The 19,562-nt window shown below is 39.4% G+C and overlaps 1 long non-coding RNA gene across 3 annotated transcripts in view; it reads left to right on the top strand.

The window, feature by feature from the left end:
• The window catches only part of LOC110397968, a 29,085-nt gene continuing 11,364 nt past the window's right edge, over positions 1,842-19,562 (top strand). The window contains exons 1-3 of one of the 3 annotated variants that reach the window (XR_002438126.1): positions 1,842-1,953; positions 8,655-8,777; positions 16,977-18,630. This is a non-coding gene — a long non-coding RNA (uncharacterized LOC110397968). Of the gene's footprint in view, positions 1,954-8,654; positions 8,778-14,537; positions 16,866-16,976; positions 18,631-19,562 lie in introns of those variants that run through there. The other 2 variants (XR_002438125.1, XR_002438124.1) reach the window with 2 other exon arrangements.

The following is a 19,562-nucleotide window of genomic DNA, read 5'->3' as shown; positions in this document are numbered from 1 at the left end:
ATGAGATATCTGCATTGAAACATCACTTATGAGCAATCATAAAAAAGCTAAAGATCCCCCCCCAAAGCTACTTCAACCTTCTTGTTTCTAAGACACTTATTCTCTCTTTCCCTCCCTCACCCCCAGATAAGGAAGATTTGAGTCAAAAGATGCAGCAAAAGCAGCAGCATGCAAATGCTTTTCTCCTTGCTCACAGTTTGCAAGCCCTCTCACATACATCGTGGATTTCATTGCTGATGAGAACCCTGTCTAATTCTTTGCGTCCTCCCTTGTTTTGTCTTGTTCTGTGTAACACTACGTTTTGCTTGATCTTCACAATTGATCTCAATAACCTTTTCAGAAAGATTTGTTATCTGGTACTTTATGAGTCCTGTGAGCTGTTAGGGGTGTCAAAACATTTACTTGATTAATACATTAAGTAACAACCTTCAAAAAACAGTACAGAAAAGGCAATATGTTAGAAGATGTCCACATGTCATGAAAATTTCTGGGACAATAACATAATATTGAAAAGCTTTCCATCTACCTTTAGGCAACATCATTTACTTACAACTCTTGCCTAAAGAAATAAAGAGCTATAGAATAGTTTAGCAGGGGGATGTACCAGAGCAGGGGGATGTTAGCAGGGCACATTTAAGGTGAAACAAGATGTCCACTCAAGGAGAAAGTCTAGACTGCCTCTGTCTCTACTGATAAAGAGGCCCATAGTGCAGCAGGTTAAGCCAAGCAGAAAATTTTAACCTAGTAGTCTAGTTTCCCACAACATATACAGCCTCCAAACCCCACTACGATCACACTATTTTCTTTAGTACGTTACGTGTCAAAAATTATAGTGATTTAGTAGGCAAGATTCCTACCTTGTGGAAATGCACTACAGTTAGATTTAATAGTTGCTTAATTTTCTTTTCCAGCATGGATAGAATCTCAGACCTTTTCCTTACTTAACTATTATGTACTCAGCACCAGACTACTGAAAAACACTGAGACCTTATCAGCCATGCCTCTCACAGAGATATTCTCTCTTCTTCCCTGCTACCTTTCTCCACATTCTCAGGAAAAGGAACAGCCTTTTACACTATTACCTCTTATTTTAAGGCTCCACAGAATGTGTTCTTCCAAAGCTTTTATTGCCTTCAGAGAAAAAAAGCTGTTAATGCCCTTCTGTTGTAGTGTGCGATACCTGAAAGCCCATGCTGACTGTTCTCGTGTTTAGATATCCAAGTCCCTGGCAGTGCTGACAGGATTCTCAAACACAGATCAGTCAACACGAATATGGTAACCGCTCAACACCAATGCTTCTGAATGAACATTTAAAAGGTATGACTCACTACTTATGTCATATTTATCACACAATTATTTTTTGTTCCTCTATCTGTCCACTGATATTTAGCCATGTTATTATTAGCAAATAAGACACAGGAAAAAAAAAACAGATGACCCATTGTATTTTACTGAACACTGTACCACCCGTGAACCGTAGCAAGATAATTTGCAGTTTACTATCAGATCTGAAACCAGCTTACACTGGCAGGAAAAGAAAAATGAGAAGGTTACCTCCCACTAACCTGCCAGCTTCTTCCTCACAAAAACGCTGCAGTTTCAGGGTTGAACAGTCTTAGGTCATAAATCTCAGCAGCTCCGTAAACAGCTACGCCGTGGTTCATCAAATACCCATTATGCTTTCTGTTACCAGGTTTCCCTTTGTTACATTCTGAAAATGAGTTTTCAATTCATATTGTAGTGGAACTGCTAAGTCATGGCTTGAACCAGCAATAGAGCACCCAGTGGGAAGGCAGAGCCAACCCAGGGGACCTCAGGTGCAAACAATGCATCTGAGTGACTAAAAGGGGTGGAGCCAGGATCCACCCCTTCCCAGACCTCATTTAAGAGTTGGCAGGGGGAGAGGTGAGGGTATTTTGCTGAAGATCCTTGCTTACTGGAGGCTGTCTGAAGGTAGGTAGTTTTTTCTTTTGTTTCTGCACCTATGGCTGTTGCATTTGGCCCTGTTCTCTTTTGCAGTTGTCTATGATTGTGCTACCTCACTATTACTGTGGTGTTTTACAGCCTTACTGTGTTACATGAACGTGAATATCTACCTGTATAAGTGAGTGTGTGAACAGTAAAGCCATAGGAAGAATTAAGTAATTTTTATCCTGGACTTTCAATTGATTTGCTTCCTGTTTTCTGGAATGGAGAAGAATTCAATTTCAAACACTTAACACTACAACACAAACCCAGAGCAGCAACAAAACCTGAAGAATTTTGTAGGAGCTGGTTATGGCAATTGCCTTGAAGAACCTTTTACAAAAGGCTTAATAATATTGTCCTCTGCCAGAAGTATAGAAGATCGCAGACTGATGCTTAACATGCACAGGAAAAACTGTGGCAGGAGAACCATGAGATGGATGCTAATAAGTTGTTTCACACTGCTTTGCAGAATCCTAGGATCAAATGTTTTTGGATTTGGAATCCAAAGAGGGACTTAAGTTTTCTTCTGTCTTGCTGAAGGGATGTTCACTTCATTTGAGAAAAATCTGTGTATGTAGGAAAGAGATCTGAAGTTCAGCTTGCAAAGAAAATGGATTTTGTATCCTTGAACTTACAGAAAAAGGGAAAAAAATGATATGAGTTACATAGGCAGGTGAGTTCAGAGCTGACAAGAGAACTGTTGAGTGAAACTGTGAGGAAAAGTCTCCTTGGGTTCTGTGCCACAGATGTTTACTTTCTTATTATGATGGTTTGCATTTGAAAAGAATACATAGCTTTTCCTCACTGAAATGTTTTTATTACATTTTTATTACTATTTATTATCCTATATTTGACTTAGACAATTTTCCCCAATAAAGCTTTAGGTCATTCAATGCATACTTTGTAACTGATGTCAATGGAAGAAATGAGTCCTGTGTGTAAGTACTGTTAACTTAAAATGAGAAAGGGATTTAAATGTTTGGCTGATCTTGAATCCACAGTAAAATCTTCAGTGTTTCTCCAGCCATAGGCACCTGAATTCTACTGCTATCATATTGGCTAGTTGGCTCCGAAGGCATGGGCATCAACTGACAGGGAGCTCTGGGCCCAAGGAAACGATGTGGAAGCAGTGCTGTCTGAATCAGTCTCAGGTGGGACTCGGTGGCACAGTGAAGCAAAAATGCTCAGTGAAATCAGCCAGCAAACTTACAGATAGTTTCCATCACCATGAGGCTGGTTATTGCTGTTGTCACAGCTTTGGTTGAAAGACTTGAACTTTTAGATTAAAATACAACAATAAGTAAGAAATGCACCAAGATGAGAACTTCTTTCACATATTCTGGTTGTCTTTGATTCTTTTTAATGTTAAGATTTAGAGACAAACAATCCAGTTTGTACAGTGATAAACTGAAAGATAATATCTGAATATGTATGGGAACTGTTGAGTCAGGGCCTGAACCACTGATTGAGCACCTGGAGAAAAGACATGGTCAGCCCTGGGAGCACAGGTGAAGGTAATTCACCTGTGTGACTGGAAGGGGTGGAGCCTGGCTCCACCTCTCTTAGACCTCATTTCAGGGCTGACTGCCACTGTGGAAGGATCTCTTTCTGGGGATCCCTCCTCTGTAGTTTCCTATGTGAACCTAGATCCTCAGACAGGTGAGCAATCCTTTCCCTTTCTTTGTAACATCTTCCCATTTTGCTAGTCCTTCTGTTATTACAGAATAAAACTGAATTTTAACGATTCCAGATTTTCTTGGTCTCAGTGCATCTCTGCTGGACACCATGTTGTGTATAAAAGATAATTGTTTGCTTTAGAGTACAGATGTACATGCATGACTTCAAATCTATTTATTTACTTGAGTTCATTTATGGGATTTGATGGAATGACCTGAGTTAAAAGCAGATAAAGCTGCTTGTCAAATAATGTAAGAAATTCTTTGCAGAATCACGCAAAATTCAACATGGCTCTCTGTGTAACAGTAAACAACTCTTACGTTTCTTCTGAATCATCAGTTTTAGATGCTTTCATTGAATCATTTTTCTTTCTCACCGTCAAGTAATACATACTAAACTGTTTAAAGATGTTATTACTGAACTTTGTTTTCTTCCATGAATTAAGATTTTATTTTGTCAAGCAGTGTAAGAACTCAGAAATAAACATTTTTTCTACTTTTTCGTTGTGATATTCCATTGTTATTTCAGGTGACTCAGCATGAGTCATTTCTATGACTTCAAAGCACAATTTATAACTGAAAAATGGGCTCTGAATTTGTGCAGTTGGCAAAAATCGTGGCCTAAAAAGGTATCAAAGCTCTTGCGAAATGTTAAAACATGTGTTCCTTAAATTTTTTTTTTGCATTGTACTGTAGCATATAAAATTGATGTAATGGAAAGAGACTTCATTAGGCATACATGGAAAGGCATGCTCATTAATCACAGCTTCGCAGGGCACAGCTTGAAGCTTATTTTTGTCCCACTGAGATTGCATTTATATTACACATTTTAGTTTTCAGTATGTTACAAAGTTAATTTTCTCTATCAGATAATCAGAAATGATGACTACATCCTTTGGTGGTTATGGAAACAAATTCATGTCAATAAAAGTAATAAAGTGCTGAACTGTCCTGGAGTTCCTGTGTATGCTACAGGTCATAAGCGAAGGATCCTAACAGCATGAGAGCTTCAGTAACTGGAAGTCAGATGTTTCATACATGGTGTGTGAACTGATTTTTGCATCTGTGATGTTCGCCAAAAATTGGAGATAATTGGTGATTCTTGAGGGTCTCCTTCATGTGGTTTTGAGCAAAACTGTATAAGTTGCTAGGCTTCACTTGTACACCAGATAATTAATATACATTGATTTAAATGCACTCTGCTTTGAGTGAGTGTACTGGATTTTGCAGTTGAACTTCGCATGGTCTGAAACAACGACCTTTGTTTGAGATCTCTATCATCAACAAGAAAAAAACAAATGTTACTGAATAAATAACTTTTCTATGAAGAGTCAAGTGAATTCTCCACTTTCGGAGGAAAAGTGAAGTTGACAGTTGTACACTGGGTACAAAATCTGGAGCAACAAATCAACAAAATAGATTTTTAGAGAGATTCCTGTTTTGAGACTTCAAAGCTTAGTATTGGAAGGTGGAGAAATGTAGATATAGTTAAAAAAGGAACAGCCAGGTGAGTTTATAAGACACTGCCCTAAAGAAGGGAAAAACCATAGTTTTAATGCAACTTTCATTGAGTAAGAGACTCTTAATGCTGCATATTTTGATGGAATTATGCATATCTTTTTAAATGTTTAAAATCTGCCACCAGTAAAAATTCCAGCAACTTATTGTAAAACTGATTGCAGCCAATTTAAAATGAAGATTCTAGTAATGTGTATCTATGAGATTTTTCAGACTGAGTACTTAAAGGTCAAAATCTAGATGGCCATTTTCCAACAAGATGCATTATCTTTACTGGTATTTTTTCATTTGTTTGCTTTAATCATGCTTCTTTAATTTGAAATCCTAAAATACTCATTTAGCTTCTGGGCATTCTTTTATTTCTGAATCTTAGGCACCTTGTTTGGTATTAGTCTTCCCATTTCTTCTCGTTTTTGAACCCACATTTTCTATTTTGAGTTATTTTTGGCACACAAGTTGAAAAATTGGGTACGTACTACTAGGGTGAGAAAATGGATGCAAGTTGCTAGAAGGACATATCTTCCTGCTTAAGTAAATCTGCTGATCCTGAGCAATAGTGTGCTCTCTTGTGAGATTTTCCATTTGGTGGTGCAGCTGATTGCCGACCATTCCTATTTTTCATACAGTACGAGTTCATACATCACTGACCACAGCTGAAAATGGAATTCCACTTAAATTTAATACAGCTTCATTCCATTTCTTCTTTCTAGAAGGCTTGTTATGCTCACTTCATTCTCTTCCTGGTGTTCCTCCTTTTATTTTCTTGGGTTGTGTTTTGAGAGCATGAATGTTGTTCATAATGGAATGCTTTGTCTGTTTCTCTCCCCTCACTGTGTGATTGCTTAGTGAGCTACTGAAGAAACCTAATAGCCATCTCAGTGTATAAACAAAATACTTCAGAGAAAGGTAGGTTTGTCAAAGTAATGAAAGTCTGGCACTCAAGCATTATGTATCAGCTGAGTTACCAGTTAAAAAAAACACAAAAAATACAAGAGTTGTAATGTCACCTATTCTGTGTTTGTCTGAGTGATTTTAACATTGTCACAAGGGGTTATACTTCTGTACTTGAAGCTTGCGTTGTGACATCAAAGGAAGTGGGGGGGGAAAACTGAATTTTGCGTAGATCTTGAAAATGTGGTTGTGAGAACACGGACAAGCTTTCAACAGATTAACTCTTTCATTTCTTCCTTTCTAATTTCTACAATCTTTATCAATGTGGGTTACTGAAGTTTGATCTTATGAAGCCTTTCTGGGCCTTAGCTGTTTGGTAGGGTAATCACAGATATCACATTTTAAAAGAAGATAAGAATGCGATGTGCTAACGAGCTGTCTCTCAAAGTTTGTTTTACCTACAAGGTTATATTTGTCCTTTGGAGTGAGTAATTGTATTTAAGCTTCAAAGAGTTAAGGATCAGTCAAATTTTTGATCTGATTAGTGACTGATTTTTTGACACTATTGGCTTAGCATGGACTGTATGCTTTGAGCTAGAGGCAATTTAAACTGCAAGGGACTTCTTAGACCTGCTTTTGCTTAACTGTGGAGATCATTACTGCTGTGTATTATTAATGCTATTTATTTAATAGTTTTGGGAATAGAGACAGTTAAAGAAGCATAGGCTGAAGTGGAGTTAGATGCTGATACCTGTTCACTTGATTGAACTTTATGCCAGGCTGCGCATCTCTAAGGGTACTGCAGCTGTATTACTTAAGAATGTTGTGAAATTGGAAAAACTAGCCAATTGTGCTCTCATCACTGTTGCATATGTTTGAGCTCTCGCTTTCCTTGCATCATGATATATAACAGATTCACCTTCTAAATCCACAAACCAGTTGCAGCTGCTTGGAGGAGTTTTGAGCAAGTGAATGACTTGGTTCAACCAAGGACTATGAAGAATACTAGAATTCATGTGATAATAAAGAAGGTGGAAGAATAGTCAAGGATTCGTCAATTTGCATTTTGCTTGTTATTGTTTTTTCACGCAGTGAAACGGGAAATTGCAGTTGCTGTCTTGCCTGGTCCCAAATTAAAAGCAGGAACTGAGAGGCTCCTGAGTTCCCTATTTAGAACATGAAAAGGCAGAAGCACTTGAAAATGAGATACAGAAGTCAGTGAGAGCCTTCTGATCTCAAGGCCTTGCAGTTGCAAGTCTTTTTGAAGGGATGGGATCTGTTGTTTAGATTAAGATTTAAATGAGTGTATATTTAGGAGATTTGTCATGTGGTGATTAACTACATTCACTGCTACCTGGATGTGAATCTTTCTATTTCAAACAGGCATAGGGCTATTAACTAGCTGCTGATGTTGCTCTGTTTGTACATACGCTTGTTCCTATTATCTCATTTCTACTTGTGCTAAAAAATAGTTTTCTACCACATGCATTAAACAGTTCAGGAAGTATCTCTTAGACATACAAAGAGTAATAAGTGCTGGGATTTTAGCCAAACAAATAAATGACTTGAAAATTTAAGAACTCCACTAATGTTTCTGTACCCTGGCTCATTTGAAATCTCTGCCAAAGTCGTCACACTAAAAAAATGTGGTTTGGCCTCAAAGTTTATCTCATTTACACTTGATTTTCAATTTCAAATATGCGCAGTGTAACATGAATCCTCTGAGCTCACTCCATGGGCTGCTGTTAGTAGGGAGCACTCACCTCCTCTGCTGTGTCGGTCAACCAATGTTTTTTGACGAGCTTCTCAGAAAGTTATCAGCTTTTTTATCTTTTCCTTATTAATGCATTCTTCTATTCAGAAGTGATGTTGGTTTATAACAAGTTGGATGTTCCAAGTGTTAATGTCTGTACTTAAGCTGTTGCAGTTAGAGTTAAATTTCATGAGGAGGCCATCTGTGTCTCATAGCTGGGGACAGCACAGTGCTGAGGCTCTTGTGCCTGACTTTCCTCCCATGCCCTGCTCTCAAAGCAGTGTGTACAGTAGTAGATCAGCAGGTTCTTTAGTGCCTTTCACAGTGAGGGGCAGGTGATGATGTAGGTATTGGAAGCACCCTATTCATTTAGAATACATTCTCTTGTTAGTTCTTATCTTTAGCTGCAGGTGACTAAGTTTTCATTGGTTGCAGCTATTACTAATCCTGGATTGAGTTCATGTGTGCATTTTTCTGGCTTGAGAATGATGGTAAGACAAGAAGATGACTTTCTGCCTTAGTATAATGATTGTTTTCTTTCAGCATCTGTCATCTTGCTTCCACAAACTTGCTGCTTGAGTTGCAGGGAGTGCTAATGATACTCAAGGCTTACGTGGTTTCTAAAGCTATCCAAGATGTAAAGCATCTGATATGGTCTAGCATATCACAGAGATAAAATGTTGACATAAAAACTTATTAACCAATATTTGCCTTCACCTTTGTGCTGATGTCTTAAGTCAACTGATTATGGGAAATGAAAAGCAACACATTAAGCAGTCTTTGTTGTGCTTTTCACATCATCTCTGGTTTTTATATCATTTATCTGATCTTTCTCACTGTTTTCCCAGCTTGAACTTACAGGAGATCTTGTGCTCAGCATGATCATCTTGATGGAAGCTGGTCGGTGAGACCGTTGCTGACTGTGTCAGGCAGTTAACGTGGAGTCATTAGAAGATAGCAGTGGCAAATGGGTAAGTGCGATGCATGGGGTTACATCCTGTCACAGAATCATAGAACGGCTTGGGTTGGAAGGGACCCCGAGAACTGTCGAGTTCTGACCCTTCCTGCACCCGGCAGGGCTGCCATCCACCAGATCTGGTACTAGACCAGGCTGCCCAGGGCTCCACCCAACCTGGTCCTGAACACCTCCAGGGATGGAGCATCCACAGCCTCTCTGGCAGCCTGTTCCAGGACCTCGCCACTCTCTCTGTCAAGAACTTCCACCTGACGTCCAATCTAAACCTTCCCTCCTTGATTTTTAAAACCATTCCCCCGTGTCCTATCACTGTCCTGTAAGGTCTGCATAACACCTCCTGAATGTGATTACTATGTTTCTATGAGTCTCAAGAAATTGAATATGTGGGTAGAGATTGAATGACCCAAATTAGTGCTCACCTCTAGACAAGGTGGTTACAGTGCAGCTGCAGAGCTAGCAGCTGTCTGCTCATAGGGCCTAATGGCATGTGCTGTTTTTATTGGGCTGGGTACTGCTGGTTTCCTCATGTGCCTGGGAGCAGTGTAAGGGAACAAATCAAGGGTCTCTTTTGTGGAACTGGAGCGTAGCTCTGAATAGTGATGGGACACGGGGCCTTAAGCTTGTTGGAAACTGATCTGCTGATTGTTTTGCTCTTGAAGTTAAGATTACAGCACAGCTCTTGAATTAGAAAGCATCAGTAGCATGTACGCAGTTAGTCAAACTCAAGGACAGCACAGGCCAAAAACCATTGTGAAAACAATTAAGAAAGTCTTGGAATAGAATAGAATTCCTCAAGATGGAAAAGACCTTCAAGATTATCAAGCTCAACCTAACTGTACTACACTAACTCTAACAACACACCATAATGTCCCTGAGCACCACATCCAATTGGTTTTTAAACACATTGAGGGATGGTGACTCAACCACCTCCCTGGGGAGCCTGTTCCAGTGCTTCACAACCCTTTCTGTCAAGAAGTTTTCCCTGATAACCAACCTAAACCTCCTGTGGTGCAACTTCAGGCCGTTTCCCCTTGTTCTGTCACCAGTGAGAAGAGACCAACCCTGTTCTTGCTGAGATCACATTTCAGGTATTTGAAGAGAGTAATAAGGTCTCCACTCAGCCACCTCTTCCCCAGACTAAACAGTCTCAGTTCCTTTAGTCGCTCCTCATAGGGAATATTCTCCAAGCCCTTCACCAGCCTTGTTGCCCTTCTTTGGACCTGCTCCAGCACCTCCATGTCCTTTCCGTACTGAGGTGCCCAAAACTGAACACGGTACTCAGGTGGGGCCTCACTAGTGCTGAGTACAAAGGCAGGATTACTTCCCTAGTCCTGCTCACCACCCCACACTTGATACAAGCCAGGATGCCACTGGCCTTCTTGGCCACCTGGGCACACTGCTGGCTGACTGTCCATCAGCACACTAAGGTCCCTTTCTCTCAGGCAGCTTTCCAGCCACTCTTACCCAAGCCTATAGGGTTGCCTGGGGTTGTTGTGACCAAAGTGCAGGACCTGACACTTGCCCCTGTATAAGTTATTCATTTTATTTTTGTATTACTAATGCATTGCTTGAGAACACTATTAGTTGAATCGTTCTGGAGAAAAAAAATTACCCATGGAAATACTACATACTATAATGCTGTTGGTATATACAGTATATCCTTCACTGCCCTAAGGCCAGTGAAATCATACTTCAGAACTACTAGGACATCCTAAGCAGTCTGTAGGTTCTGAATGAGTAGGCCAGCTCCTGAAAGTCATATTCATGGAGACCTATCAAAAAACCCTGTGGGGAAAACTTCTGGCAGCTGCTAATGCATGGGAAATGGGTTATATAATACATATGGCAGAGTTAAAAGAGCCCAAGAGAGCATTTTGATAAGAGTAGGGAAGGAAGCAGGCCATAGAAACATGCAGGAACTGGAGGTAGGAAGTGTTTCCAGTTTTCAAAATGTTTTGTCATAGTTCTGACCCTAATTCTTTTGTTAGGAAGAGAGGTGGAGTGGTTGGATAGGTGTTTGTCTGTAGCTTGTCTGCTGTTATCTAAAACAACTTGTATTATTCTACTTGTACATTCTATTGAAGCAATCCCTTTGAAGTTATCGTGTATTAAGCATTGAATTAGTAACAGTAGTGAATTGTTTGTAATGCTTTGAAAACTGAGTAAAATCACCTCTAGGACATCGCTGGTACCACTTCATTGCATTGCATATGTAATGGGACTACGCTGATACAACCTCTCTGACTAAAGTAAAATAATGCTTCCTTGGCAGTGTTTAGAGTGCAGGAGTTAATCAGCCTGTGTTTCTAAACCTAGTCCTCAAGTTAGGAACAAGTATTTTTTGGTTTGTTTGATTATTTTCTTGAGCAACGGCTTTTGTTTCTTGTACAACATGTAGTGCTAAATGAGTAACACCATCCTGGACATTTTACAGCGCTGTCACTGTGATTAAGGAAACTTAAAAACATGGAAGTGGGTTGCTGCTTGTGGTGTATTAGCATGCATCACTGATATGTAACAGTAACTCTGTTACTAAAATATTGGCAAGAATGCCAATGGCTGTGGTAACCTAACCATAGTGTAAAAGTAGCGAAATGATAGAAATGTTTAGAAAAGAAATCATGTCTGCATCCTGCTGAGAGTGTTAGTCAAATCCGGCTTATAAGATGCTGGGTACTTTTCTACTTTTCATCATCACAGCAGCGAAAGCAATTGCTTTACTACTTAGATGCCTAGTAATTTTGTATTACACTTTAAATTAGCTTAGTTTTAATAACCTATTTTAACAGCAGATACAGTAAAAAGTCAAAAGTAAAAAGTTTTCAGAGGTTCATGTCCTTGAAATCTGGGAAATAATTTCCCTGTTTCTGATCTTCTGTGCAGAAGATCTTGCATAAGGGATAGGGGATTGAGTTTCCCCAGGTTTAAAGCCAGAGTTAACTGAAAGCCTAAAAACAGGTCTGTCATTATTTCTTAAACGGCACTTCTAATTCACTATGTTCAATTGTGAGAATGCTGATCCTAAAGCAGAGTATGAGCTTTAAAGTGCTACATTTTAAAACTACAGTGGGGATAATGGATATATTTCTGTTAAATACACAGTGTTCAAGACTAACAGACTTGGTTTGTCTTCACTTTTTTCTTTTTTTCCTACCCACTACAGTAAGATAATTCAGCAGAAACTTTTAATTAGCTCTTATATTTTACTTCAATGCTGTTGTTGTCTATAGGGCAATAGAAATAAGCTGTTTTACATAGTTTACGCTATCAGTGGTATTAGATCTGCAGAATTTAATGAAATGCTTAGCTGTCTCACTGTCAAGCTGCTTATTTTTTTCCTCTACATCTCAGTAAGTATGTGAGTGGTTGAGTCCAAATGAAGGGTTGAATAGTTAAAACCTATTCTCTGGGAACTGATCAGACTGAATGACCCAGCAAACAGAAGTCCTGAGCTTGATGAATGAAAAATATACCTGTAAAGAGAACTTCAGCTTGTTTCAGTAATTTTAGCTTAAGCACATTTCTGAACTCCTTGTGATAGCATGTCTAACACCTGTGAGTTTAAACATGAAGGTTGGGATTCTACTTAGCCCTTCTCGTTATGTCATTGTTAGTGAAGAGTTTCCAGAATTGTCATCTGGAAACATCATCAGGCTGCGCTCCCAAAGACTTGTTGTTTATGCTGCGCGCCACCGGGTGGAAGAAGATGGTTAGCAAAGCTATGACTTGGTACTATGAGACCACTTAACCTTAATCATATCCACTCCTTGTCTTCTTGAACAGCATAGTGACTAATTTGCCACAAATAAAATTTAATATTGTTCTTTCACGCTGCTCAAGCCTTTTCTAAACTGGACTTCATTGCAAGTAAGTACAGTGCATTTATAATGATACTATTGAAATGGATAGTTAACCTGTATATCTCGTACTGCTGATTGCTTCCTTTTTGCTTTCTGTGAGCGCTTTAGCTTCCTGTCTTGTCTCTGAACAGTGCTTCAGCAAAAGCGCAGGAAGTGCTCTAAGCAGAATTACAGGGTCCTTATTTACCCTGGTTGTATAAACAGCTATACATGTACTCCTACAAATGGTCCCAGTGAGATCAGTGCAACTGTTAACATAAGAAAATCACAATCACGTCTCTTTCCCACTTACTTTTCTACCTCTTGAAATCAGAGTGTCTGTATTATCCAGGGAAGCCAGTTGTAGAAGCTAGTTCTATATTAGCATAATGCTGGGCACTGCTTTTCTTCTTTCCTCTTTCCTAAAGCAAGGAAAAAGCCTTGGCTGCAGTGTCTGTGGAAGGGTTTTGACTGATGATTCAGGAGGCTGTTCACATCTGCAGTCACTGTGAATGTACCAAAGTGTGCTCACAATTTATTTTCAGAAACGGTGTAGAATACTACAGAGTATGTAAATACCCTCTGCCAGTCCTGTAGTATGTTTGCAACTGTATATATATTCTTGCATATTTGGTAAACAAAAGCTAAATACATTGTGTTAAAATAGTACAAAAGAGATTTCTGAATTACTGAGTCTTCACTGCTGCTTTAAAACTACCCTAGCAAGAGTGATATGTAATAGCTTTCATGGAATACACAGCATAATCTTACAGGGAAGGAGTTTTCTGACATAACCTTTTTAAAATACAGAACTGCCTTCTGCCGGAAAACATTTTATCCAATTTAATCTTGTCTTTTATTTCACAATTCCTTTTTCAACTCCATTCATAGAGGCAATGATGCTTATTTTTTGGTGTCATTGGTACCTGTCACAAAATTATTCACCCCTTTAAGTGTAAGCAATGTAATTGGTTTACTTCCTTCTTAATTGTGAGATTGCTTCCATCAGCAAATGAAACATTCTGGAAACCGGTGCTTTTTCTCAGTGTCTTATGGTTTATGCAAGACCTGGGTTTTGTTTTTGATTGTGTAAGAGAGGTATTTCATGACATCAGAAGAAAAAAATTATGTGGTCTTTCACCTCCATGAATTTTTGTGACTGCTAGCACGAAATCTTGAGGTAGGACAAGAGGAGGAGTCTTTTGTAATCTCTGTGAAACAGCTTTTTAGAAGCTATTCTGTGTATTCTCAGAAGTTTTTTTTTTTTGTGGCATGAATTCTCTGAGATTCTTCTAGGAGTGGGACTACACCATCGGCGAGTAGAACTACCAAGCTTTGACTTGCTCCAGGTCCTCTCTTCCCTTGCAGCAGTAAGCTTCCAGGGCTGTCACTGGATGAGGGCAGAACAGGGCCAGTGGAGGGGGCAATAGGTTGAAGTATTTAAGTTCAGGAAAGGTAGCACTGTGCATTTTTATGCACTTCTGGCTCTTCTGTGTGAAAAGGATGTGTTAGCATAGGAAAAGGTTCACAAAAGTGCTGGGAAGATGGTCAAAGAGAGAGCTCTTTTAAAAGCACCTGCTGGTTTGACTAGGGTGGTCTTCTGCCTGGAGAAGAGGTGGTTTGGGGACATGGCAGAGAGCTACAGATTTCTGTATAATCTAGACCAATGCATGTTGTGTGAAGAAGCTGGCTGGGAGTGACTTCTTCTGTTATGAAGATAAACCATCTACGAAGCTAGAGAGTGAGTGTCACAGTCGAAGTAGAGAAATGGAGTACTTAATAAATGGCTAAAAATAAAAAAATAAATAAGAATTAAAAACAAAACAACCCAGCTTCAAGGAATTCTCTCAGCTGAAAATAATTGGTAGTAAGGAGTGCATATTCTTTTTTTGCTTTCTATTCTCACTCTTCCTTAGGCATCTACGTCTGGATAAAAGACACTGTGCTAGATGGATCGTTGGTCTGAAACATCGTAGCTATTATCTCTGGAAAGCCAGGCTCAAGGAATTGTTTCTTAATTCCCTGCAGTTGTTTCTCATTACTTACAAATTATACCAGAAGTGCATGTTACAACTGAGGGACAAAACAACTGCTCTTGCTGATGTTCTCAAAAATCTCATGCTGAAGCAAGGTAACAAGAAATGCAAAGAGCACTAGAGCAGTAGAGGTGGAATGTGGCTTAGGGTAGACTTACATCTGAGGAATGCCATGAAAGGATCTGTGCTCATTCTTCTCCACACAGAACCACTTTCTTTAATTGTTGTACACAGTTTGTGTTGCTTGTTATGAGCTGACACAAGATGGAAAATATTTACTTTGAATAGTTGATGACAGAGCTTTATAGTTTGATGTCACCTGATTTATTGCGAAATAACTATTCTATGATGCAAACTTGGTTTGGAAATCTTGTAAAAACATGAATTACTTATACCTTTACAGGCTTTATTTAATTCATCTTGTTATTACTCCCTTTTACATGGCATTGTCATTTTGTAAATTATCAAAAGGTGATTTTAAATTTGTGTTAATGGCATTTGTTAATAGTGTCCACCTGGAAATGTATATTTTGGTATGTCATACAATGTATTGGTACTGCACCCTTTAGTCACTTACAACTCAGCTGTTACTGAGGATGGTTTCTGTTGCAAGATAGGGAGCTCTTCCGCACCTAAGTCACTGAATTGCAGTTCTATCCATTCATCACATTTTTATTTTGTCTTCTGTTCTGGAAATTCTTCCCAGCTCCTGCTATGAATGCAAATGTGTGGCTGGTAACAGACTCATTCCAGGCATGCTGTTCATCATGTGAGATGTGAACTAAATAAATGTAGTTCATGTGATATGTGTGCTGTTCCATGTGGCACATGATCGTATGGTCTCGTACCTGAAACCAAAAACTGTTAAAGATTAGCGCTGCTCTGAAAATAATGCCTCCTATTTTACTCTGGCTCATGATGTCAGCCCCCAAGAAACCAACTAACTCCCTAAACAAAAATAAACATGTAAGCTGAATGAGTAACATAAAAGGGGCATGCACATCAGGCTGAAGAAGGAGAGCACTGCAGGCATTTCCTTCTGTGAAGAAAGTTTCCTTGGTCCTGGAGGTTCCTTTAGATGAGTCTGTTTCCACATGTTGCATCTCGGTGCTGTCACAGTGAGATTCAGCATTCAGAATAGAACAGAGTATCTGAGCTAAAAAGGAGTGGAAATTCATTTTTAAAATTTTTGCACCTGCTCAGTTGATTTTAATAGGGAAGTAAATTGACTACTTTCCATCTCAGTTAATCTGTGGATTTGATGCTTGGGTGAGGCTCTCCAGACTGATTAGCAGGTTTAGTAAATGATACAGGGAATAGTAACCACATTCCGCATGTGTTAGTGTCACAGTGCCAAGACTTCATTTTCAGCCTCATGAGTCTGCTGCACCTGAAGCGCTTAGAATCATGGTAGAGTTGCTTTTAAGATGTGTCATTTGTCTTTTAAAATGGAAATGACTACATAGATTGTCCTGAGTGTTGACTATTTCTCCCAATGTGATGTTCACATAATGTAAAACACTGAATTCCTCTTTTGTTTTTTTCTTCTTCTTTTTTAATATCTTCCCACTCCATGGTTCTTAAATGCATTCTGAAAGACCTGTAAGGTTTCCAACAATGTCTGTTCTTCTGAGATTGTTTTTTTTTTTTCCAGCTCAACAAGACTAGGATAACCTCCTCAAAGTAAACTTTGTCCAAAAACTCTGTGCAACTTCTCACTCTTCTGTTTAGATTGCATATCAGCATTTGTGGCTCAAAACATTGGTTCAGTCATCACAATTGGATTTTGTTCAGAAAAGTTGTCTGCTCTGATTTTAAACTTCATAAAACCTATCTGGTATTATTTATCGTTGAATGATGAGTTTTTAAAGAAAAGGTAGTGCTAACTGAAAAATGTCAGGATTCTTTATTATACATACTGCTTTTGGAGTGAGGCATTTATATGGACAAGCTAATGGCTAGTTTATTAGAACTCCACCTAATTTTCTGCTTTTGCCTACAGCTGTATTGTAACTACCTTTGATCATAAGGACTTGATTGTTTAAAATAAATTCCAAGGATTATAGGAAATGACTTTTTTCAGATTTTGATATGAAGCTAGGCCACCTGTTTTTTTGGCAGTTGTGGTCTTTTCTAACTTTATTCTTAGTTGTAATGTTCCCCAAAACACTTGAGAATAGAATACAAAGGAGGCATTACTTCTGGAGCAGCCCATTTTATTATTCTGGCTCATGATGTCAGAGGCAGATGCTGGTGGTTTGGCAGTGGAGACTGAACCTTCCCACTGATATTCCATTACGTGTTGTTGCTGTGTGGCAGATGGCAGCAGAGGGGCGGTCTGACAAAATGGCGTCTCACATTAGGAAGTGCGGAAGAAGCTAAAGTGTTTCACTGAATTCCTCCACGCAGGAAAAAATGGCACCCACTGGCATTCATCAACACTTGGTGAACATTTATGGAGACCAAACAGTGGATGTGAGCACAGTGTGGCAGTGGGTGGTGCATTTCAGCAGTGGCTACAGAGACAGTGGATCATCTCTGGTGCAGATTTTTAAGAGTGCAACACGCAGGCTCTTGTTCATTGCTGGTGAAAATGCACAGCTAATGGTGGTGACTTTGCTGAAAAAACAGTATTTTGTAGCTGAGAATGTGCTCTACCAAACAGTGTTATTGTTCTCTTTGTATCTGATGTAGTTTCCATGGAAGTAACTACGGGGTGTTACTTTCAGAGTCACCTATGTAACCATGGTCTGTTGCATGTCTCTCAGCATCTAATCAGAGCATACTAATTACAAGCTGTTCTGTAAGACCTACTTTGCAGTGTATTGGTGTTCCGCATTCACATGATGCATCTCCACGAGTCCTTCTATCTGCAGTAAAAATCACTTGAGAATCTTAGGTCTCATTAGAAGAGCAACAGCTATGGAGCCTGTATTTGCTGTCACACTCTGAGCTGAGTATGTCATCTGCTTCTCACAAACGGAGACAACGGGAATATCTATGTTTATTTTTGATGAAAAGTTAGCTGCTTCCTTCCTTGAGTATCATCACCTTTCAGCAAAGTCTACAAGTTTGCTTTTGACATTTTAGGAGTACTTTGGAAGTGGAAGATAGTGTGAAGCTTTACTCTTTGTTTAAGCTCCATTAGCACTGATAATGATTATTTTGAGATCTAATGGTTAAAAGCTGGCAAAACCTGATGTGAGATGCGTGCCTAGAAGGCTGAGCGTTAGGAAACATTATGAACTGGAAGAGCTACACTGAATCAAGAAATAACCTGCTGGCATCCATTACCCATTCTTGTTTGATTAGATATGCCGATCCATGAACTGTAATGAGTGATATCACACAGCCCTCAAATGCCTATTTGGAACTGAGTAGTCTTAAGTGCAGGCAGGTTGGAGAACATGAAATAGAAAACTCATACCACAAGTGATACTGTGGGGAAAAAAAAAATCAGATTCGTTTCCAATTTCAGATGTCCTTTCCAGCTATGTTAAATCAACACTGTTGCTCTCAGAAAACTTGCATGAATTTTCTTACTAACATTATTTTCTTATTGGTTGGATTGAAAGTATTTAATCATCTGTAGCATCTGCTAGTTAACAGCATCAGTAAATGTTTTGGGTTTTCTTTTGCCAAGGAGTGATCCTTAGTATGTTCAATCTATCGGTCACATGCATCAGTACAGTTTAGGGGATGACCAGCTGGAGATGAGCTCTGCGGAGAAGGACCTGGGGGCTTTGGTGGACAGCTGGTTGGCCATGAGCCAGCTGTGTGCTCTTGTGGCCAAGAAGGTCAATGGTATCCTGGGGCACGTTTAAAAAAAGCACGGCCGGCAGGTTGAGGGCAGTGATCCTCCCCCTCTACTCTGCCCTCATGAGGCCACATTTAGACTACTGTGTCCAGTTCTGGCCTTCCCAGTTTAAAAAAGACAGGGATCTCCTAGAAGGAGTCCAGCAGAGGACCACAAAGATGATTAAGGGCCTGGAGCACCTCCCTTATGAGGAAAGGCCGAGTAACCTGGGTCTGTACAGTCTGGGGAAGAGAGGACTGAGAGGAGGTCTGATAAACGTTTATAAATATCTAAAGGGAGGTGGGAGACAAATAGATGAGGCCAGGCTCTTCTCAGTGGTGTGTAGCGATAGGACAAGGAGTAATAGCCGCGAACTTGAAGATAGGAAGTTCTGTACTAACATGCAGAACATCTTTGTATACAGGTGATGAAGCTCGGGAACAGGTTGCCCAGAGAGGCTGTGGAGTCATCTTCAATGGAGATATTCAAGACCCATCTGGATGCCTAACTGTGCGACCTATTGTAGGGAACCTGCTTTAGCAGGGTGTTGAACACAGTGATCTCTAGAGGTCCCTTCCAACCCCAGCCATTCTGTGATTCTGTGAGGTAGATGTGTGGTGCCAGTTGCTGTCTGGTTTTCCATTGCCCACATGTATTAAAACAGCTAAAACGACTTAGATATTTTTTCAGGTAAGGAATTATTACTAAGTTATCACAATTGTTTTAATAGCAAGCATGAGGAAATGTCTCAGATCGGTTGCTATATGCAATCTCAAATGAGAGAGGGGCTATGTAGGAATGGCACTAGCTTGGAAGATATTGAGCTATCTGTTCTATTCAGCAGGAATTACCCCTCAGTTTAGTGCACTTTGATTCTTAATATGCTACTAATATGGCAGTCTGTAAAAGAATACTATTAAAATAATGAAGTAATCAAAATCGCTGTCCATATTTCAATATGTACTTTAATAATTTTAAAGACAGCATTTAGTCATTCTTTTTCAATAGGCAGTCTTTTACATCACTTAAATAAAGGTTGGAACTTTCATTGGGGAATTAGTGGAATAATCTCTAAATGGTAAATAGTTGTGAAATAGAGAAATTTGCTG

The sequence above is a fragment of the Numida meleagris genome, chromosome 4, assembly GCF_002078875.1.
Source record: "Numida meleagris isolate 19003 breed g44 Domestic line chromosome 4, NumMel1.0, whole genome shotgun sequence".
Lineage (NCBI taxonomy): Eukaryota > Metazoa > Chordata > Aves > Galliformes > Numididae > Numida > Numida meleagris.
Note: the sequence above shows the minus strand (reverse complement) of the source record. Positions and strands in the feature narration are given on the sequence as shown.